General features: G+C 42.5%; 1 protein-coding gene and 1 long non-coding RNA gene across 25 annotated transcripts in view; one reads left to right on the top strand and one right to left on the bottom strand.

The window, feature by feature from the left end:
• Positions 1-316: 316 nt before the first annotated feature.
• LOC146352612 (uncharacterized) lies at positions 317-12,588 on the bottom strand. The gene is made up of 4 exons (XR_014787798.1): positions 12,293-12,588; positions 10,568-10,730; positions 1,722-1,920; positions 317-616 (listed from the first exon to the last, which is right to left on the bottom strand). It is a non-coding gene; the product is annotated as an uncharacterized LOC146352612 (long non-coding RNA).
• The window catches only part of MPDZ (multiple PDZ domain crumbs cell polarity complex component), a 136,933-nt gene continuing 125,449 nt past the window's right edge, over positions 11,493-22,976 (top strand). For 9 of the 24 annotated variants that reach the window (XM_084834508.1, XM_084834503.1, XM_084834497.1 and 6 more), the window contains exon 1: positions 12,158-12,350. The gene's annotated coding sequence lies outside the window, so the exon portion shown is untranslated. Of the gene's footprint in view, positions 11,697-11,761; positions 11,865-12,156; positions 22,489-22,976 lie in introns of those variants that run through there. The other 15 variants (XM_084834509.1, XM_084834507.1, XM_084834506.1 and 12 more) reach the window with 9 other exon arrangements.

Here is a 22,976-nt window from a genome sequence, read left to right as displayed (position 1 = left end):
GCGATTAAGAAATTTAATGAATAAAAATAAAAAAAAATTGCGTTATTTTCAAACGCGCGCGCATGTTTGAGAATTTGCGAACATTTTCAGAGAACATGTTCTTCTGTTCATGCTTATGGCTGTGAATGGGGCATGCTAGACAGTTTTGCAAGTACAAACAAAATTTTTGTACATCCCTACAGAGTATCCCTGCTGTCTGAGGTGGGACAGATGGCAATGGGGAAGAGGGCATTCCTGGTTTCCCATTTGTGGATCTCTCTCTCTCTCTCTCTCTCCCTCCCTCCCTCCCTCTCTCTCTCCTAGGAGACTTTCCTGCTGACCATGCTACTATCTTTCCAGTGTTTTTTATCTTTTCAGGCTTTCAAAACTGTTTTGTGCTGCTTTTTGATTGTTGATTTACTTGCTGATGTCATGTTTTATTGTTGTTTTTATTTATATCTTTGTAAACGACCCTGGAAACTTTGGTTGAAGGGCAGGATAAAAATCTATTAAACAGATGAACTTCCCCTTTAGCCCTCTCCAGATGTTGAAGGGCTCCTCTGTGCACCGAACACAGATAGAACTCGGAGGCATTACACTGGTAGGCTTCCCATGTCTTCCATGAGTTCCATTTCATCTAGATCCAATAGAAAATAGAAGAATCTATGTTACATGCATCATCATCATTATTATATCTAGGCTGCTCTACATCAGACTGTAGGTAGGGTCTCGCGCAGCATCGGGGTTGGCATCACCAATCACTGAGGTACACCACAGCTGGAAGAAGACCCCTAGGAGGTTTGGGATCCCCTTTTCTATCATATTACTTTCACCTCTCCTAAAAACATTTTCAGTCTCCAGCATAGAGCAACTGGGGTGAAATCATGCCTGGCCTAACATGTTCCCAATTGTAGAAGTGAGCTTTGGAGTTGTGTAGAAGACTCCTTGATCCACAGGTGACATAAACATTAGTTTTTGGAAATATTTAGATCCAGCCTGTCCATCAAATGATCTCCATGGTGGGTTACAACAGCATAAAACCATACATGCACAAACACATAAAGGAAGCAGCAACAAAATAGTCTCCCCCACCCCCCAGAACAAGCGGTGCAAGAAATACATGCTATCTCAATCAACTCCACTCCCCAGAAAAAAATCCTACCAACACTGATCACAAGGGAGAGGGAATCACCCCTGGAGAAACGTTTCAGGTTGCAAGTCTGTGTAGGGGAGAGGCAGAGGGTGTTTTTGGCATGCAGAGGCAGAAGCAGTGCGGACTTCTCCCAGGATGAGCCTTCTGATCACCATATACTCCTTTTTCTGTTGGGTGCTACGAGACACTTTGCAAACCATTATTTTTCCTGGGAGGGTGGCACACACTCCGTTACTGCCCCCTTCTTTTAAAGGCTGAGGAATAAAACACTAGCCTTAAAAAATATAGTATAGATCTATTTATTTATGCCAGAAGGATGGCAGCAGCAAAGATTGTTAGCCAACCTCTTTTCTGAGGCTGCAGGGGCAGGAGGCAAGGAGGGGCACTGGGAACAGCAACACCTGGTTGTGCATTGGTTGGTGTATGTGTGGAGGGGGGGGGACTGTTGCTTGCTGGTGCTGCCTGGGTAAGGTTAGGCCGCTTGCTGCGGCATCTTCGGCTTCTTGAGCTAGTTCAATTGGCAATGTTCCAGCAGAAGGACTTGTGTGTGTGGGGCGGGGTATAGTGGGGATGCAGTGGGAGAGCTTACCTCTGGGTACTCACTGCTTGGCTGCTGGAGGAGCAGACAGGATGATGGTCAGTTTTGCTTCAGCGCTAGCCTTGGCTAGGAGGGATGTGGGTTGCTTGAATCATCAGGGTGCATCCTGTGGCAGGTCCACACTATCATCTGGGATTCTGGTTCGCGTTCAGGAAGTATCCATGCAATTCGGAAGACAACCATGGAAAAGCTGTTTTTTTTAGGGGCAAAACGAAGGGTGAGCCTAAGACATTTTACTGCCTGAGGTGAAGAACAAGCCCCCTCTCCCCTCCCGCCCCAACACACAGAAACCGTAGAGACAGGCAACAGAATCTTATATCAATACTGGCAACAGGACAGTGCCCTCCACCATACCTTAGGACAATAGGATAGCTTAGGGAGATTGTGGGGTAGGCTGTGTGGCACTGGCACGCACAACTATGTCCTCCAACCCCTCATCATCGCTACCTGCTCTCCGGCATCCACTGCCTCACTCTGCCTAATGATAGGACCAGCCCTGGAAAAAGGTAACTTGTAAATACTAGACTTTGCTTGGTATCAGGCAAGGATCTTGTTTTAAATGGCATTGTCTACTTCCTCCATAAAGAGCAGCTTCACATCAGAAGTAGCTGCATCTCTCCAGTCAACAATATATAAACAGCAACCCCACTCCAGGTGGTTGGATAAGTACTGGGATCCCTGTTCATTTTATCAGGTTTCTTTAAGAAGTCTGATCATATTCTCTACATCTTTATATATTGTGGCTCTACACTTAAAAGTTGTGGGAGGGGGTTTATTACAGTCATATAAACTGGTATTATAAGTTATTATTAAAAGTTTGGTTTTTAATATTTAAATTATAGTCTGAAGGAAAAAATACATTAAAGTTTTCAGTTTTACATCGTTTCACTCCTCCCCTTCCCTGCCCAGAACTTTGCATCTATAGCAGCTATATCCTATAATTCAGGCCACTGTGAATTCCCTTGGTCATGTGATGGCATCAATTTGATCTATTAGTCACTAGCTTCCTCATCCGAGCACCATCTGTTTCATAGTCTTAATGTTAAAGTGATGAGGGGAGTGCATCTTTGCATTCAGGAACATCGTTTACATTGCTGAGTCCCACCAGGTCACATGTTCTACCTGGACTACGACCCCTGCCCTGAGCTGTTTCAGAAGAAACGTATTTGAATTTAGCAGTCTGCAACTGGACCATGACAAATCTGTGGTCACCTTGGGAAAAGCTGAACTGTTTTTAAAGTAGCCTTAATCTGGCCAAACCAGGCATTCCTTTTAGGTATTTTGTGTCTGAACGATCTATGATAATGTTAATGGGCTTTGTCACTTACTTGGATGCACCACTCTGCCAAGGGCAAGGCCTGTGGTTTTAAACAATCGTGTTTGTGTATAAAGAATTTATCCTTTATTTCCCTGCAATTTCTAGTTATTTTGTTTTGCAATTATAAATAATTAACATCCCTTTAATGATATTTTCTACTTTGTTCTACCTTAAGGGCTGCAATTTTTTTTTTTAAACTCCAGGCACGCATGTAACCTCCAGTAGAAAATTAAGAGTTATGGAGTTATGTATCCAGGGGAAGCTGTGTTCCTAAAAAACTCTAAAAAATGCAAATCTATGCAGTATGCATGCCAAAATAGCTGCTCCAGTAAGTGAAACTAATGTGGTGTACTTGCCAGTACAATAATCCAAAAAATGGAACGGCTCCCAAACAGCAAAGTTCTGAATTCTTACTTTTCTCAGCAACAAACAGGTTGTTACCAAAATAGCTAACTTTCTTTCCTCATGAGTTTGAAGAAAAGGTTCTACATATGAACTGAAAGGGCTGCCATTAAATGAAAACTTCTAATTTTGTAATGAAAATGATATACTTTGATGAGACAAGCTTAAAAGTTCAGTACTTTCACACAGCACCAGTCGGAAGAGACTTGACTTGAACTCTACTGTCTCTTGACTGAACCATTAAGTCACACCACTCATAACCATTGCAAATCATGCATTCACAGTGCTGAATCAGCTTAACGTAGTTCGAATCAGATGTGCTAAAAGTATTTCAAATGCCAGTGCTGTTATTTGGAAACAGTGAAACTGTTGTATAGCGAGTCAGCCAAAAAACAAAAGTGATCAGTGGCAAAACCTACAGTGGTTCATGAGTTATGGAAGAACTGAACACACAGAAGCTGGGAAATCATTTTTTCAGCTGTAACGCCAGCCCCCTTTCAAGCCAGAACACACCTTGGGCAAAGGGACCAGCACATGTGTTGTTGTTGTTGTTGTTCAGTCGTTCAGTCGTGTCCAACTCTTCGTGACCCCATGGACCATAGCACGCCAGGCCTTCCTGTCCTGCGCTCTTTCCCGGAGCGTGCTCAAGTTCATATTCATTGCATCCGTGATGCTATCTAGCCATCTCATCCTCTGCCGTCCCCTTCTCCTTTTGCCTTCAGTCTTTCCCAGCATCAGGGTCTTTTCCAGGGAGTTTTCTCTTCGCATTAGGTGGCCAAAATATTGGAGCTTCAGCTTCATTATCTGTCCTTCCAATGAGCACTCAGGGTTGATTTCCTTTAGGATGGACTGATTTGACCTCCTTGCAGTCCAGGGGACTCGTAAGAGTCTTCTCCAGCACCACAGTTCGAAAGCATCAATTCTTCGGCGCTCAGCCTTCCTTATAGTCCAGCTCTCACAGCCATACATTACTACTGGGAAAACCATAGCTTTGATTAGACGGACCTTTGTCGGCAAGGTGATGTCTCTGCTTCTTACTATGCTGTCTAGGTTGGCCATAGCTTTCCTCCCAAGGAGCAAGCGTCTTTTAATTTCATGGCTACAGTCACCGTCTGCGGTGATCTTGGAGCCCAAGAAAGTAAAATCTGTCACTGCTTCCATTTCTTCCCCTTCTATATGCCAGGAAGTGATGGGGCCAGATGCCATGATCTTCGTTTTTTTAATGTTGAGTTTCAAACCAGCTTTTGCACTCTCCTCTTTCACCCTCAACAAGAGGCTCTTGAGATCCTCTTCGCTTTCTGCCATTAGGGTGGTATCGTCTGCATATCGGAGGTTGTTGATAATTCTCCCAGCAATCTTAATTCCGACCTCTGATTCATCCAACCCCGCATTTCTCATGATGTACTCTGCATATAAGTTAAATAAGCAGGGTGACAATATGCAGCCTTGTCGTACTCCTTTCCCAATTTTGAACCAATCGGTTTTTCCATGTCTGGTTCTTACTGTTGCTTCTTGACCCTCGTACAGGTTTCTCAGGAGACAGGTAAGGTGGTCTGGTACTCCCATCACTTTAAGAATTTGTCACAGTTTGTTGTGATCCACACAATCAAAGGCTTTAGCGTAGTCAATGAAGCAGAAATAGACGTTTTTCTGGAATTCTCTTGCTTTCTCCATGATGCAGCGAATGTTGGCGATTTGATCTCTAGTTCCTCTGCCTCTTCTAAACCCAGCTTGTACTTCCGGTAGTTCTCGGTTCGCATACTGCTGAAGCCTAGCTTGTAGGATTTTGAGCATCACCTTGCTGGCATGTGAAATGAGCGCAATTGTGCGGTAGTTTGAACACTCTTTGGCGTTGCCCTTCTTTGGAATTGGAATGTAAACTGACCTTTTCCAGTCTTGTGGCCACTGTTGAGTGTTCCAGATTTGTTGGCATATTGAATGCAGCACTTTAACAGCATTATCTTTTAGGATTTTAAATAGCTCGGCTGGAATACTATCATCTCCGCTAGCTTTGTTGTTACTAATGCTTCCTAAGGCCCACTTGACTTCACTCTCTAGGATGTCCGGCTCAAGTTCAGTGACCGCACTATCATGGCTATCAGGGACATTCAGATCTTTCCTGTATAGTTCTTCTGTGTATTCTTGCCACCTCTTCTTAATCTCATCTGCTTCTGTTAAGTCCCTGCCTTCTTTGTCCTTTATCATGCCCGTCTTTGCACAAAACGTTCCCTTGAGATCTCCAATTTTCTTGAAGAGATCTCTAGTCTTTCCCATTCTGTTGTTTTCCTCGATTTCTTTGCATTGTTCATTTAAGAAGGCCTTCTTGTCTCTCCTTGCTATTCTCTGGAACTCTGCATTCAGTTGGGTATATCTTCCCCTTTCTCCCTTGCTTTTCGCTTCCCTTCTTTCGTGAGCTACTTGTAAAGCCTCATCAGACAGCCACTTTGCTTTCTTGCATTTCTTTTTCTTTGGGATGGATTGAGTTGCTGCCTCCTGAACAATGTTACGGACCTCCGTCCATAGTTCCTCAGGCACTCTATCTATCAGGTCTAATCCCTGAAATCTATTCCTCACCTCCACTGTATATTCATCAGGGATATGATTTAGGTCATACCTGAACGGTTTAGTGGTTTTCCCTACGTTCTTCAATTTAAGCCGAAATTTTGCAAGAAGCAGCTCATGATCTGAGCCACAGTCAGCTCCAGGTCTTGTTTTTACTGACTGTATGGAGCTTCTCCATCTTTGGCTGCAAAGGACATAATCAATCTGATTTTGATATTGACCATCTGGTGACGTCCATGTGTAGAGTCGCCTCTTGTGCTGTTGGAAAAGAGTGTTTGCTATGATCAGCATGTTCTCTTGGCAAAACTCTATTAGCTTTTGTCCTGCTTCATTTTGTACACCAAGGCCATGCCTGCCTGTTATCCCGGTGATTTCTTGACTTCCTACTTTAGCATTCCAATCCCCTATGATGAAGAGGACATCTTTTTTTGGTGTTAGTTCTAGAAGGTGTTGTAGGTCTTCATAGAACCGATCAACCTCAGCTTCTTCGGCCTCAGTGGTTGGGGCATAGACTTGAATTACTGTGATGTTGAATGGTTTGCCTTGGATTCGTACTGAGATCATTCTATCATTTTTAAGATTGTACCCCAGTACTGCTTTTCCCACCCTTTTGTTGACTATGAGTGCTACTCTATTTCTTCTAAGGGATTCTTGCCTACAATAGTAGATATGATGGTCACCTGAATTAAATTCGCCCATGCTTGTCCATTTTAGTTCGCTGATTCCCAAGATGTCGATGTTCAGTCTCGCCATCTCATGTTTGACCACCTCCAGCTTACCTTGATTCATTGATCTGACATTCCAGGTTCCTAAACAATATTGTTCTTTACAGCATCGGATTTTCTTTTCACCACCAGACACATCCACAGCTGAGTGTCCTTTCGGCTTTGGCCCAGCCGCTTCACTGTTTCTGGCACTACTTGGAAATACCCTCTGCTCTTCCGCAGTAGCATATTGGACACCTTCCGACCTGAGGGGCTCATCTTCCGGCGTCATCTCTTTTAGCCTTGTGATACGTTCCATGGGGTTTTCTTGGCAAGAATACTGGAGTGGGTTGCCATTTCCTTCTCCAGTGGACCACATTTTGTCAGAACTCTCTGCCATGACCTGTCAGTCTTGGGTGGCCCTGCACGGCATAGCTTATGGCTTCACTGAGTTACGCAAGCCCCTTCGCCACAACAAGGCAGTGATCCATGAAGGGGAGCACATGTGTAGCAAGTGCCAAAGGGCAGGAGCCCATTGGGATGCACACATGACTGTTGAGCCACAGGGCTCTGGGACCTATCAGTCAACAGCCTGAGTGTGCAGACTCTGAGATATTATGCATGTCAAGTCAGAGTTGCCCCCTTATTTCATGTTGATTAAGCATCTCTCGACGTCTGCTTCTGTAGCCTTCTTTGTACCTGAAGATCAAGCTGCCTATAGTCCTGTAGCAGTGAAGGAGTTATCAGCCTGTGTGCCAGCTAGCAGAGAGGAAGGTGGGATACAGAGAGAAAGCCTGCAACCAGCAGTACAAGTGTTAAGAATTTGGCCCCATTGGGCTGCACCACCACTGCAGAGGTTAACAGCCCCTATAGCCTATACCTCTTGTCCCTCTCCTTGTTTCCCCAGCTCTCTTAATCTTGTGCCATCAGCAGAAGCTGCTAGCAGAATATAGTATTGCAGGGGCAGTACTCACTGTAGTAGCCAAGAGGCTTCAGCAATCGGTTGATACATTGTAGCTGAAAATGCATCCCCAGCTAATTACGAGCTACTACAAATATATCCTCAGCCACTGATAGCCTATTAACATTAACAATGAGCCAATACCCTTTGTAACTAGTGAATGAAGCTGCCTGAAATTAACTCCTGCACTTCTATAGGCAGGTAGAAATGGGGTAGAGCAGGGTTTGCATGTAACTCTGGGTTGTTTGTGGTTAAAAACATATAGTTCAAACCATAGTGCAGGGTTTGCATGGCAACCCATGATTCAACAATAACCCTTACTCAGCCCGTACTGTGGGTTGTTACAAGTCTATCAGCCTAATTTATCTCACAGGACTGTTGTGAGGATAAAATATGGGGGAGGGGGGACCACGTATGCAGCCTTGAGCTCCTTAGAGAAAAGCATGATATAAATGTACAAACTAGATGGGGCAACTGAGTAGTAAATGTATGAAAATTGCTTTTTAGCTATATAATTATATACTTATTAAACATTAGACAGAGAATTGTAAGAGGAAGCGCTGCTTCCCCTGGCTGGGTTGGGTTCATGTTTTAAGGGGTTGTGTTTTTTGTTTTTGGCAAGGAGTTCCTGCGGTCGTGCTGGATGTCGGCTTTCCAGCCAGCCTCCTTCCCCCCGCGTGGCCCTTTTGTGGCATCTGTGTCCTCACTGTGTGAGGTAGATCAGATAATAAATAGATGCGGCTGTTCAAACTATTCTTAAAAAGATAGTCAGTGACCAACAAGGGAATTGCTAGGCCTGGACCCATTAGGCTCAGACCCCAAATCCATTTCTCAGAGCTCTTGAGTATCCATTGGTGTGTGTGATTTTCAGGGGGATCACAGCTGGGGAGGGAAGGGTTAACTCTTCTCTTCCCACATGCTGCAACACCCCACCCCATCCCCAAATCCCTCCTATGTGTGGAAATTACATTTAGGAAAAAGAACATGTGCATTGGTGCCAATGGAAGCAGGGTCGTTTGCCTAAGCTTAATTGCCACGGTGGGGGTTTCAGGGGGCACAGATCAGGAGGGAAGGCCTAACCGCCTCCTCATGTGCTGTGATTTCCTCCTGCAAATGGCTTGTGCTTGGCGATTAAGCTCAGAATAAACCTCCCACTGGTGCCAATGGAAGCATTTTTTTCAAGTCTAATTGCATGGAGTGGGGAAATTTTTTCTCTGGGAGAGAAAGAGGGAGAAGTGGGGCTAGGGAGAGAAGTGAAGGGACAAAGAAAGATGAGTGGAGGAGAAAGATAAAGATAATGTGTTTATTATCCTCCTAAAAGATTAAATAATCAGGGCAATAATCAGGGTACTTCTCCATGTACCCCAAGGGTACTTTGTGTTTGTTGTGGGGTGGGGGAAAATGTCACAACTCCCACAAGCCCAGAAACTGCAAAACAGAAAATGAGAAATCCATCCTTATACACACACACCCCTACACCTCCTCGTCCCCTTTCTCTTTCCTGGTTCCCTCCATCTCCTCTATACTGCCTAGTCTTTGCTCCATCTTCCCCCTCCACATGATTCTTACACCCAAGTTGCCTGTTCCTTCCTTCCTGTCCTTGTCTGTCTTGTTTGCCCCCTGTCCTCTATTTCCTTTGCCCCACTCTCCAGCCCTCACTCCTCCCACAACCCATCCAGCATTTTGACATCCCCCCCAATTGTGCACCATTTTATTTGGTTTTGAATGTAATTTATGGAGGCACTGATGAATGGGGTAATTAATTGAAGGGAAACTGATTAAATTTTGGAGCAGGCTTTGGGTGGGAAGTGGAAAATTAATTTTGGGTGAGCCTGATTAGTGCTCTGAAAAATTTTCAAAGTTTCATTTTGGTGCAAAAGTTGTAATTGTTAGTGTGTTTGTGTGAAAAGGCTCATGAAAAAACCTACCAGCCACTGTTTTTTTGGTGCATTTGTCCATACCTGTTCACGGCCATTGCAAATTAATTGTAACTGAAGGGGAACTACTGATTTGGGATGATCTGGAGGTGGAGTGCAATTAACCAAATAACTTATTTTGAGTGTGTGAGACTTGACTGGCTTCTGCAAAATTTAAATAAGCCCAACTAATGTTCCTAAATGTTCCTAAATATATAAATTAGCACATGCAGATTTTATGGAGACTGGTGTCCTATGGACCTGTACCTGAATATTTTAAATGCCAAGCAACACCCCTGGCAACCAGAAACTTTTCGAATAATGGTGACTATCTCATAATCAACTAGTATTGCCAGACTGTTGCAGCATACCTCTCTATTTTGAGGCATTCTGTTGTCCCTTGAATGTTACCACTGGGCCAATTACTGCCTCTGTTACAATAACTTCATAAATATAATTGTCAGTTGTTTTACAGCCCTTTCATCTTCAAGCATATTCGAAGGTGTCCCATACCGATTTATTTATTACTAATAAAGAGGGCTGGGAAGATAGGTAAAGGTATCTCAGAATAAGTAGGATATTTGTGTTGTGGGGATATCTTCTATTTATTTAAAAGATTTATATCCTACCTTTTGATCAAATGATCTCTGTAAGGCAGCTTACAACAGGTTAAAAACAATGCAAGAATGGCATACAAAACAATTGAAAGATGAACTCAGCAGCAGAGCTGGGCAATAAACCGCACAATTATATTCCATTAAAAGCTGGCACAATCCCCCCCCCCCCCGCTTTTACTTGGTGCCTAAAAGAAAACAAAAAGAAAGCGACCGCGATGGCTTAGTGGTTAAGACGCTGAACTGCAGACTGGAAGGTTGGCAGGTCAGCAGTTCGAGACCCGAGTGCTGCGTGACGTTCAGGCCCAGCTCCTGCCAACCTAGCAGTTCGAAAGCAAGAAATTGCAAGTAGATAGGTACCTCCTCGGCGGGAAAGGTAACAGCGTTCCGTGCACCTCGGTGTTCAGTCATGCCGGCCACATGACCACGGAAGCGTCTTTGGACAGTGCTGGCTCTTCGGCTTAGAAACGTGGATGAGCACCGCACCCTAGAGTTGGACACGACTGGTTGGGGACACCTTTACCTTTAAAAGAAAACAAGGGGCGCTTCTAGGTGAGACTTTTGCCATGCTGTCACCCTGACTTATTCACAAATTTAGCAGGGGCTCCAGATTATGTCATCTTCTACTCATAACCCTCCGTGTTATCCCACCCTTTTTCTGTCTTTTTTCTGATTGCCATAAATCAATTAAGAAAGAAAAGACAGAATAGCTGCACAATGACTTCTGATTATTAGCGCTAGGACCCCTTGGTCTGGAAGCAGCCAAAGCGGTCCCCAGGCCAACATGTTTGGGGAAGAGTGTTGCAGAGTTGGGGTACCGTGACAGCAAGGGTCCTGTCCTTGGTAGCCATCAAATCGGATAAGAAGATATATTTGGCAAAAGCCGCAAGCATGACAAGAGTTCAAATAGATCTTGGATAGGGGTGAGCTTAAAATGCTTGACTCTTCTCTTACACCCACGTTTTCCCTCTCTCTCCCTTGCCTTCCACAGAAGGAAAAAATAGAAAGTAGGGCAGCTTTGGTAGGGCTGTCTTGCATCAAGCCCAACCAGCTAGCAATTGGTAGGGCACCTCACGGGCCCCTCCTGTTGCTGCTGCTGTTGTCATGGTTCCTTCTTTGCGAGCCGTTCCTGCTCCCGCGGCTGGTCTTGGCTCAAGAACGTCTCCGAGCTGGGGCGGCAGCGGCAGCAGGAGGAGGACGGTGGGTGGGGGGAGAGTGGGCGTCCAGCCGCTCCATGGCTGGGCAGGATTAAGTTTCATGGCAGCCTGCGTGTGCTTATCCTGCCGCGGTTCTCTCAGGGCCGTTACTTCAGAGGAAAGGGGAGCGAGGGCGAGGGGCCCCCTCCGGAAGCTCTCGCCAAAAAAAATGCGTGCGTGCTGTCTCCGACTCTCCCCCTCCCCGGGAAAATAATACCCCTATCTCAAAGCAAAACCCACAGCTGAACGTAGGGGGGAGGAGGGGGTCATCCCTGGAGAAGCAGCCCGGCCGGGTAAGCTGACGGGCTGCAAGCCTGGGGCGGGGGGAGGCGGAGGGGGCTGCTCGGAATGCAGAAAGCGGCGCAGGCTCCTCCCGGGACCAGCCTCCCGACCACGGCGCGCTCGCTCTCTTTTGTTCCCGCCGGGGGGGTGGTGTTGCCGCCGCCGCCGCCGCCGCTACTGTGAGGCGCTTTGCAAACCATTATTTTTTCGGGTGGGTGGGCAGGCAGGCAGGCATGCGGCGCGCGCTCCTTTTCGAACCCCGCCCTTAACTGTAAAGGCTGAGGAAGAAAGCTGTAGCCCTTCAAAAACGGAGCGCATAGATTCGTTTCTGTTTAGGGGGGGGGGCAGACTCTTCTCCAGCCTCTTTCCTGGGGGTGGGGGGCGCGATGGCGCTGCGAATAGCAACCCCGGGCCTTGCAGTGGTTGGTGCATGTGTGGAGGGGCGGGGGGGGAGAGGCACTGTTGCTTGCTGGCGCTGCTTGGGGAAGGTTAGGCCGCCTGTTGCTGCTTCTGCTTCTTGAGCTGGTTGGACTGGCAAAGTTCCAGCAGCAGGACATGTGGTGGGGGGGGAGAATTGGAGAGGGAGGGGTTAACTCTGGGTACTCACTTGGCTGCTGGAGGAGCAGACGGGATGCTGGTCGGTTCTGCTTCAGCGCCGGCCTCGGGTAGGAGGGATATTGATGTCAACAAAAGCGCTGCTTCCCCTGGCTGGGTTGGGTTCATGTTTTAAGGGGTTGTGTTTTTTGTTTTTGGCAAGGAGTTCCTGCGGGCGTGCTGGATGTCGGCTTTCCAGCCAGCCTCCTTCCCCCCGCGTGGCCCTTTTGTGGCCTCTGTGTCCGCAGCTCCAGTCTCTCTTATTCTGAAGCACTAGGTTTTAAATGCAACACCTCTAGCTGGGGCGCGCGCGGGGGGGGGGGTATTTGTCTGTGTATCTACAGACGGTTAATCTCATATTCTCTCTTTTTGGACAGTACTAAATGGAAAAGAAGTTGGATTGCTGAGAGAGGAAGAGAAAGGGGGGGTATGTCCGCGTTGCATGCGCAGTTGAGTGGGCTGGAGGCGATGATGCAGATTAAAAAGAGCATCCTCCCTAGGCAGAAAAGTATCGCTTGCTTTCCACTTTTGTCGTCGCTATCAAAAGCTGAAGGGAACAAAATGGAGCTGAACTCTGTCCACCTTTGAGCTAGTTGGGAGCGTCAAAAAAATTGTGGGAGGAAAGGCAGTAGAGCATTTCTGCTTTGGTTAGCGGTGACCCGGGAGTACACACTTATTTTGGGTTACACATCCCTCAGCAACGTTGGTCACCCTCTTGTGTTTCTAATCGATGGTTAAAAATGGTAGAAAGATGGCTTTCCCTCACTCTTTTCGTGTATATTAATACGTAGAGTTGGTTCGAAATTTTGTTGTTGTTGTAATAGCTCAGAGTACACGTTCAAAGAGTTGATAATTACTCCAGACTGAATTACTATGGAAGAGAAGGGAGGGAATTTGTGTATGTAGGAGTAAAGTGGCTAACACTATATAGACATGATCCTGCATTTGCACTCCATGTTAATTAATCCAGAATAGCAAACAGTCTTGGATTTTGTACTAAAAATGTCCAACAGATTGTTAACCTCTGCTTGACCCATTAATTGAAAGGGAGGAAAAAATGAGACTGTTACCCTACCTGAACTACCCTGCATTAAGAGGTTCCTAATCTCTGTTAAATTATCATGCATCTTTAATTATCTTTTGTTTGTTTTTTTAAAAATAGTGGACTAAAACAGTTCCCCACACCTAATTAATGATTGTATGGTACATGCCCCTTTTGCTGGACATATGGTTCAGAAACATCTGCCTAATGCAACAGGAAGACAGTAAAGGTGGTCTATTCAATACTGAGTCAATGGTTTCTACCTAAATGCCCCAGTCCGACAGAGTTCCGTTTACTTAAGTCTGTTGCATTTTGACTATTGAGTTCAAATGCACCATGTATCGTAATTATCAGCTTTTTGGAAAATCCCAAATAAGCATCGCAGTGCTGTTCTATGGAGATTTCATTACCGGAATGTTGAAACATTTCCTAGGAATAGGGTGTTGCATAGAAGTTAACATATTTGGCTATCTTTAAAGAATGGTTTCAGAATAATTTATGAGATTACGACTAAAGGGGCAAATTCTATCTTTGACTAGTTATGCAGAGCCCCATGGCATCTTTTATAAAATAGAATTAAGCTTCATATTGTATGTGATGCTTCATTTCTGATTGTGGAAATTCTTAATTTAGTTTTAAAAATTCATTTATGGACTGGCATATAAACAACTGTATAACGTTAAACCTGCATGAATTCTGATACAAATGCACACAAACACACAGACACTGTAATATATTTACACATAGCAAGGCACATTAGTGGCTTGGGTTCCATATCCCATGATCTTAGTTGCAAAGATGTTGTATATTTTATTTATAATGTAGAACCCATTTTAAAGAAAGAATCACATTATTTTTTTAGAATTACGCTTGAGTGTATACTGTAATCTCCAGTCGTTCAGTGCACACACTAAAATAAATGCTAGCAATTTAACGGATTTGAGTATGGTATAATAAGAGCAGATGACAAAACTACACTCTAAAGTTACAGGGGAAAGGTTATAGGTTACCTAAACTATAAGCAGGTTAAGGTGTAGTGTTTGAATTAATTCATTTTGGGTCTGGCTGTTTATGCTGGTTTGCTAGAGTGGCATGTTTTGTGCTTTTGCGCTGGCAATGGGCAATACACGCCATCCTAAGCATTTGCTTGCTGGCCCAGAAAGTTTTAGAATTGGGTTAAAAGAAGTCCAGATAAAGAAAAAGAGGGGCATGACCCAGCCAGAGTAAAGTCCACTGAGTTAAAAGTTAAGCATGTACTTGCAGGCAGAACTATTCTCAGCATTGATATGAATAAAGAAACCCTTGCTCTCATGGTTGTTTCATATGTGACCTCTTGTATGTGCAAGAGCTGGATTAGGATGATGTTGTTTGTTGCTAGGGAACCAGGCCACAATCCTAAACAAGGCCTGCTTCACAGTTGCGTTCTGCACTGTGTTTGCAGCTTAAAATCACAAGCAGAAGTAAGATCTTAATGAGGAGAGACATTTGTGTGAATTGGCTTCCCAGGTAATTCAGGTAATTTTTATTGTGCCAACACAAAGAATAACAATGGAAAAAATGTAGGGGATGTTGACATAGTGAAAATAAATAATGCAAACTGTTTTGAGAGCGGCTTTGCACAATGGCTTACTATAAAATGCCAATGAACATAGAATGGTGGTGCTTTCAATTAACTACGATGCTGGAGAATGCATGTGTGAATTGGGTTTTGGTTGGATGCAAGTAAGACTGGTATTAAGGAGGCCTGGCATCAGAGAAACATGTTTAGGGTTAGGGCTTTTTGGGGGGTATTGGCGTATTGCCCTAAGTTAATCAATCCCTGAAGTGAAATCATGGCTTACCGATACATTTCTTTACCAGTACAGAAACTTGTGGTTTGCTAGATCCCTTTTGTTACCGTTTTCCTTTTTTCAGTAACAGAGAAATGGGCATTTACATTTATTCTTCTAGGGCCACAGAATTTGAGAAATGTGCTCTTCAGACCTGAAATGACAGTCATTGTTGACATTCAGTTCCCTTAAGGAACTGAAATACATTCTTCATGTCCTGGGCTAAAACAGAAATGGGTTCTAGGGTGGCCTAAAGTCAATATCAGGTCTGAGGAAGAAGAATAGTGCTGTTTAAATGCTACTGTACATAGCCTTTCTTTTACTTCTACCTCTCTACATTTTTTTACATCTGTAGGCAACAGATCAATGACTGGTCTGTTCTTTCTGTTACAATTTAGTATGAATGATGTCTAGTAGGTTAGTATCTTCGAACACACAGGCCATACTTTAATCTTTAGATTAAAGGCAATTATAAGAGTTCAAGCTTGCAATTATAGAATTCAGATACTTAGAGTTCCTGTCTGAGTATGTTATGGTGTTCATGAAATCAGTTGGATTATGCAAATCAGCTGTTTACATATTTTAATGTGTATTCTTCTGATGTTTCATTATTGCTTTCCCAGAGCTTTTATGAATAGTGTGCTGTGAGTTTATTACTCCACATAATGTATTATTCGGAATTTATTTAAAATCTGTATATGCAGTTTCTCTCTAGGATTGCCCATTTAAATGGCCAAAATATACTTGGGTAGTTGACTGGTCAAATATTTTAAATATTTGATAATTATCAAACAATAAATATTTGAGTGGTAACAAAGAAACAGACTTATGTTAATTACAAAACCCCAGGTTAGGTAGCTATTAGGAAACAATTATATTCTAAACTAGTGAATCAGCTATTGTTAGGTAGAAATAACATTTACAAATATAAATGTATATAAGTAATATTTAAAAGACTGAACAGGTTTATTTAAGTTTTATTTAGAAACAGAAGGATAGTTCAGTTAGGACCCTTTGCTCCTGCCTTTGCGATCAGATGATACCAGGATACATTTCAAAAAGGCCATAAGCGATGTTTGGCAAGCTGTGCTTCATGACATTTTTGTCAATGAACAGATATTGTCAAAAGCCAGTGGGCTGCATTGGTTCACCTGTTCCTGAATCCATTTCATAGACACACTGGGGAGTGAGAGCATGCATTCTCACCTTGTGCACCTGGCATGCCAGACATCCACTTTGGGGCATAATTTCTGAATAGAGCATATGCATATAAAATCCAGTTTTCATAAACTTCTTCATATGGTTGATATCCAGATAACAGAAAAAAAGGTTCCAAACCAAAACGCAGAAAGAACATAACAAACAAAACTAATCTTGTAGTAGAATAATTCCCAATGCATTTCACCAGTCGTCATCATCATGGTTATCTATGAAGACTCCTAAACAAACTTTTACAAGAATATACAATATAATTCTACAAGGTTTTTTACCCTTTTAGCTCTGCCTGTTTTGATTTTTATTAGGAAAATTGTATTTTTTGCCCTTCGGAAATCGTTTTCAGGCTTACTGTATGAACATAGTTTTATAAGTAGCATGGTAATGTTTAATAGATTCAAAGTAATTTTATGAATTATTTTATGCCATGGTGAAACTGTATTTGTGGATATATGTTTTTGTAGATTCCGCAGATGAAGATTATATAAATACTGCACTTTATTGCCTTGCATGCTATATTCGTTCAAGTATCTCAGATAAAACTAGGGATCAATTATCTGCCTAATTTGAGTTTACAATAAAAATGTTATTCCTTATAACATTTAAAACAAGTTTAAGAAGTACTGATAAAATAATAAAAGGAACCAAAATAGTAATTTGAAAGAATTTTACAGTTTATCTCTCATTTTGGCATCATCAGGACGCTGTAAAATAAAACATATATATTCCCACTTTATTGCCTCAGGGGTTGAGGTTGCAGTAGGGTGACTTTCCCGAGGCACTTCATTTATCCATTGACTGTGATAAACATTGATTAGCCACAACATTTACTCTGCATTATCTTAACTTATCTGAGTTTTGATAAGACCAGCAACGAAGTTGCATTGCTTGCTGAGGAACAAACAAGAGAAACAGCTGTAAAATGCCACTTCTAATCAGAATGTCCTGTGTACATGCCATTACTAAGAATAGCACATAGAAGAAAATTAAGTTGTAAATTTTAATGGTATATAAGTATTGACTAGGTTGAGTAACCCTGGTTCATTATTATTATGGATCATAGAAAGATGAAAAACTATATTTTTGTTGCAAGATTCTTTAAGACACATATGTGTTTGGATATCAAAAAGTCAGTTTTTTTAAAAAAAACAACACAAAACTTCCTTGATTAATTGATTAAGGGATCCCTTTAATCAGACTTCCTTTTAAACTGACTTCCATGGGAGTATCACTAACTGGTACAGGAGCCATAGGTGTAAATTGGATGTACATTAGAATGCACGCCTAAGTTTGAATGGGATATGAATTTGAATGTGTATCTGCATTCACATTCTGATCCAACTTCTCACGTATACATAGCTTTTTGAAATGTGATTAGAGCTGGATGGAGGTGAGAATTTAAAAAATGGGTGTGAAAAACTTCTGAGATGGCAGAGTTGTGTTTAGTTTTAGTATATAAATACATGAGTTAACTAACTGTACTGTCTTCTAGAATATGTGTTGGTCTTGTTAACTTCATATTTAGCTGATTGTAATACAACTGTAATGCATGTTTGTTCTAATAGAATATTTTACATAGTTACTAACATAGTTTTGAAGACCAACTATATTGTAATGACTAAAAAATCAATTATTCTTTGTATACTCTGTTTTATATGACTTTAACTAAGTGTTGTAAGTGTATAATAGATTATAATGTATATATATATTACTTATAACTTAGGTTTTTTTTTTCTTGCTCACTGTTTATTTACCATGTCCACTATTTAGTTTGGCCAATATGTAGAAATTCCTGTGACCAAAAACTTGTTTAGGCATTCACGCCATGTGATTAAGGGCGCAATCCTATGCATGTTTAGACAGAGAAAAGGCCTACAGCTCTCAGCATTCCCCAGCCATCCTGGGAGTTGTAGCCCTTTTCACTGTCTAAACATGCATAGGATTGTGCCCTAACAACAACAGTCCTGTTTAGGGGGAAAGCAGGGCTGCCCCTACTGGCCTGGCCCCATCATTGTGTCCTTGTTCCACGCCACTCACATGGGGAACCTGCTGATTCCATGGGGTTCTAAATTCTAGGAGGAGCCTATGTATATACAGCAGGCTCCCTTCTGTAGACATTGGCCTGATTCACATGATCACTGCGGCTTAGGCCACGGTGGCTTGTTTAAGCTTCGATGTGTGTCACATGCCATTTGCTTAATTACACCCCCCCCCTGCCCCCGTGCAGCTTGTCATGTCATCCAAACCTGGTCAGCATGGCTTGTTTGAGGGGGAAACAACTCTCAACTCATGGGCTGTTGTTGGGTTATTTGAGGGTTGTTTCCCTCTCAAACAAGCCATGCTGCCCGTGATCATGCGAACTGGGCCATTATTTCCCAACGCTGGGATAGTGGGGCCAGCAGGTATGGCCCCACTTTCCCTCTCCATGTGATGGTTAATTGCGTGGAGTGAACAGGTGAATAGGTGTTCTGCATTCCAAAATATGTTTATGTGAAAGCATTTAACATTGAAAAAGAATGGCAAGATGGGGTAAATATTTGCATTGCTTTTTATGTGTTTCCCTTGGGCACAATTACGTTGATTGGCTTTGATATAGTATGAATTCATTGACATTCCATCAGGTGATCAGTGAAATATATTTCTAGTGTGTTGGATCCAGAGATCCATGGGCAGAGTTCCTTTCACTGAATGCTCTGGTGATCAGAAGGGAAGGAGGCAATTTTGACTGATTTCCCCTGTCTCCTTGCAAACCCTTGTATTCCTTGAAAATCTGTCCGGGAGCATTAAAGGACCCTCCAGAACAGTTTGGCAGTGGTATGAGAGGCTATAGGGAGAAAGGGGAGTAAGGAGATTTTGGCTGTCCCCCTTTTATTTGTGGAAGCCTGTGTTGGACTGCAGACCCTTCAGTGAACAGAAGGGAGCTGTTTATTCTTGGAATGGTCGTGCTGATTCTAACCCAATATAGACAGCACAGATTATTTTTTCTTTCTCCATCCCCTTTTTCTTTTTATGTTGTGTATCTTAGTCCCTGCCCTCAGGATTATAATTTAACTTGTTTTTTAAATTGATTTCTGAGCTGCTCTGGGAAGCCTTTTCAGCTGCAGAGCAGAATAAAAATGCTTTCCACAAATAATAAATAAATAATATATAACAATTTATTAAAATACTGTAACATTATATATAAGTAGTCAAAACATAACCAACACAGAATTCACACAACATGAAACAATCTCAAACAATCAAAACTTTTTTTTAAAAAAAGAAAAATCTTTCCTCAATAAGAATGTAACTATCTCATAGCAAAAAGAATACAGTGATGGAGCCAGATGTATTTCCTGAGTTCCATATGCTTAGCAACACAATTGAGAAAGTTTTCCCTGTTGGCCTTACAGATCTTGACTCAGTTAGGGTGCAGTCTTATGCATGTTTAGAGAGAAATAAGTCCTATAACGCCCAGCATGCTGAGTGGGGAATGCTAGGAGTTCTAGGACTTATTTCTCTCTAAACATGCATACAGTTGCACCCTTAATTGTACAATATAGAGCATGGCCTCATATGTTGATGAGAAGGATAGAGAAGCACCCATGTGGGAAGGTGCACCCCAAGGTGTGCATGGCTGAGGGCACTTGGGGCAAAAGTGATGGCTGTGAAGCCTTGGTAATTATTCTTCGCCTCCATGGAAATTCTGGGGGTAAAGAAGTTATGGAGATGTGCATATATATGCATTTTGTGACAATCACTTGCTCAAAGGGATATTAAAATTGGTAAAGTGCTTCTACAATACATGGAAAGCTAAAATTTGGTACAGACTTAGTCTATGGCATTACTGATTGCTATACTATATTCAGTGTTAAAATAAATAAATCCCCTGCTCGTTTAAGACCAGAATTAAGGCTATCCCATGTTGGCTCAAGCTCTACAACGCCAGGAAATTGGAAGATTGGGCTGATGCCTTAACAGATGTGATCAGTAATGATGTTGTGCAATGTTACAAATTGTGCTTGCTTACAACTTACCATCCATGCACCCACACTTTTCCTTGGTCTTTCAGGCCCAAATCCAAAGAGGGAGGATGGAGTGCCTGGGACCAGCAAAGATGCCCCATGTTGTCTGGTCCTGTATTGCTTTATGAACCATCTGAATCTTACTGTATTGCTAGAGGAAACCTCTTGTGAGTTGACCCATGCCAGTCTGTTGCTTCTAAGCAAGTACAGTTTGTGACATTCAAAACGTCTTTGCTGATCACAGGGCATGTTTGATAAGGCATCAGCGTAAGCTTCCGATTTCCTGGCTTTGTGGTGCTTGAGCCAACATGAGATACCTTAGCTCTGGTCTTAAATTGGCAGGGCTTTTGATCATTGAATTTTCCTGGTTTTTAAAAAGCAAATGTATTATTACAGTGTTGTGAAAATAACAAAAAAACAAGTCATTAACTGAGTAGATGTGTACAAGTGAATAAATATGTCCTTGTATGTTCAGAAGAGCTTAATTCTGAGTAAGCGTGCACAGGCTTCTAACATAGCTGTTGCCTTTTCCTCCCTCTTTTTATCAGTGATCTGCAGAATGACTCCCTCAGCCCTCAAAATTATCTCACTCTTGTCTCAGTTGACAGATTTCTGCTACTCCTCCCCCACTGTCAGAATGCTGACTGGAACACTGGAATTCCTTGCAGTACTCTCAAAACACTGGAGTACTGGCAGCAGCATTCTAGTTTCAGAGCAAAACTGAGCATGACCGACATAACTTTGCCAGGGGTTGCTATAGGCTTTCCTGAGACAGAAAAATCTTGATAATTCTAAACTGCTGCTCAGAATTGCACCAAACTAATGAAAAGCACACCTCCTCAGCAATCCTGAATAAAGCCCCAGAATTTGAAAGAAATTGATAATATGCTGAGTAAAAAGTTTGAGTAAAAAGTACAAATGTGTCAATTCTCAGCACTTTTAAACTTGCTGTGTATCTGTGGCAATTTGTATTGGATCGGTTTGAAATTTGCACAATTGTAGACCTTATCAGGTAGACTATGGATACCAAGTTTCAAGATATTAGCTCTGCAGGGGGGCATTTTTATAAGCAGTAGAATGTTGAGGGTAATAATGGTGGAACCTTTTTTTGTGTGACTCACCCTAACTAAAGGGGACCTCCCATGCCCCTTTAATTAAAGGAAACAGGCTAGTGTCTCTTTGTTAAGGCCTATCAGCTAAAAAAAAAAAAAGCATTCTAAAAAAAAGCATATATGCACACAAAGGAAAATACATAGATAAAACCAGGATATCATGCTTCTCCTTAAAGCCTGCATTTCTAATGTAGAGACAAAAAGCCTCAGTTTTGTGGTCAGATCAGGTCTCTACTGTGTATCACTTCCTCAGGCTTTTCATAACTCTTTCTTTCCATTGTATTAATTTAGGATCTTGAGCCCACCACCATGGATTGTCCTGTACAGAGCAGTGTGTGTGTGTATATATATACACACACACACACACCCTGTGTCAGTCCCCCCACCCCCCAGTTCTTAGACAGTTCCTGTGATCTGAATTTAACCAACGTGCATATATTTTCCTGTTTTGCATAATTATGCAGTTATGGCTATGGATGAGATGCTATACAGTGATTTAAAGTTCTACCACTAGCCTGTAGAATACTTTCTCAGCCTTTCTCACTGTCAGCTTTTTAAAAAAACAGAAGCAGAGACTTCCTCAATGCCAAGTATCAAATTTTGTGTTTGCCTACTGTGATCACAGATCTTCAGTGTACACATATCCCTAACCATGTATCGCTCCAGAGTATACCTGGAGGTGTATAGGTATGGTAGGATACCTCTCTTACATCCTTATCCCAGTAGCATCACCTTGATAGTTGCTGTGCATGCTTTTGCTAATGGAGGAGGCAGGGAAGTATGTATAAGGCAACTTTGAACGATGCATTATTCTTTGTGTGTGTGAACAGTCTATAAAACTGTTCTTTGTGTCACTTGTGGTGCTCACACACAAAATGCTTCCCCACTTCTGTCCTGTTGGGAGGCTCCTTTCCTGTGATGTCCAAGCTATCTAATGCATAGACTGGATATTGATGTTAATTCCAGCAAGCCTGGGAAAATGCCATTGCTGTAGTAACAGCTTCAAGGTAAAGCCTATTACTGCACTTTCTATCTTTGGTGTTGCGTGTTTGTTAATCTGGTGTCATAAGCTTTATCGTTTCCAGGTTATTTATGTAAAATGGATTTGTGAAATATTAGAATACTGATTAATGAAGCTCACTGAAGCTTCTGGGTAGAAATTGTACCCTCAGACACAAAAGGCTTCTCACAGCTAATAGAGAAGAGTTGCAGGACTTGCTTCCTTTTTGATGAAATGCTGAATATTCAGTGAAGTAGTTGGAATGGTATAGCAGGAAACAGAGTTGCAAAATCCAGGGGTGTAATCGTCTCTTTGTGCAGAGAGCCTTCTGGTACAAAAATGTGCCCTGTCTTAACTGATGATAGTATTGGTTCTGACATGTGTAATTGCACTTTCTGATCTTTGGTTCACTTATATTTTATGAAAAAAGAAATAAAAAGTATTTTAAAAATTGCCAGTAGGCAATGTTTGCCCCAGTGGCCACGCTCACTGGGG

The sequence above is a fragment of the Heloderma suspectum genome, chromosome 2 (genome assembly GCF_057233095.1).
Source record: "Heloderma suspectum isolate Gila_16-S chromosome 2, 16-S_ref, whole genome shotgun sequence".
In the NCBI taxonomy this organism is placed as follows: Eukaryota; Metazoa; Chordata; class Lepidosauria; order Squamata; family Helodermatidae; genus Heloderma; species Heloderma suspectum.
The sequence above is the reverse complement of the archived record's forward strand: the minus strand, read 5'-3'. Positions and strand labels throughout refer to the sequence as shown.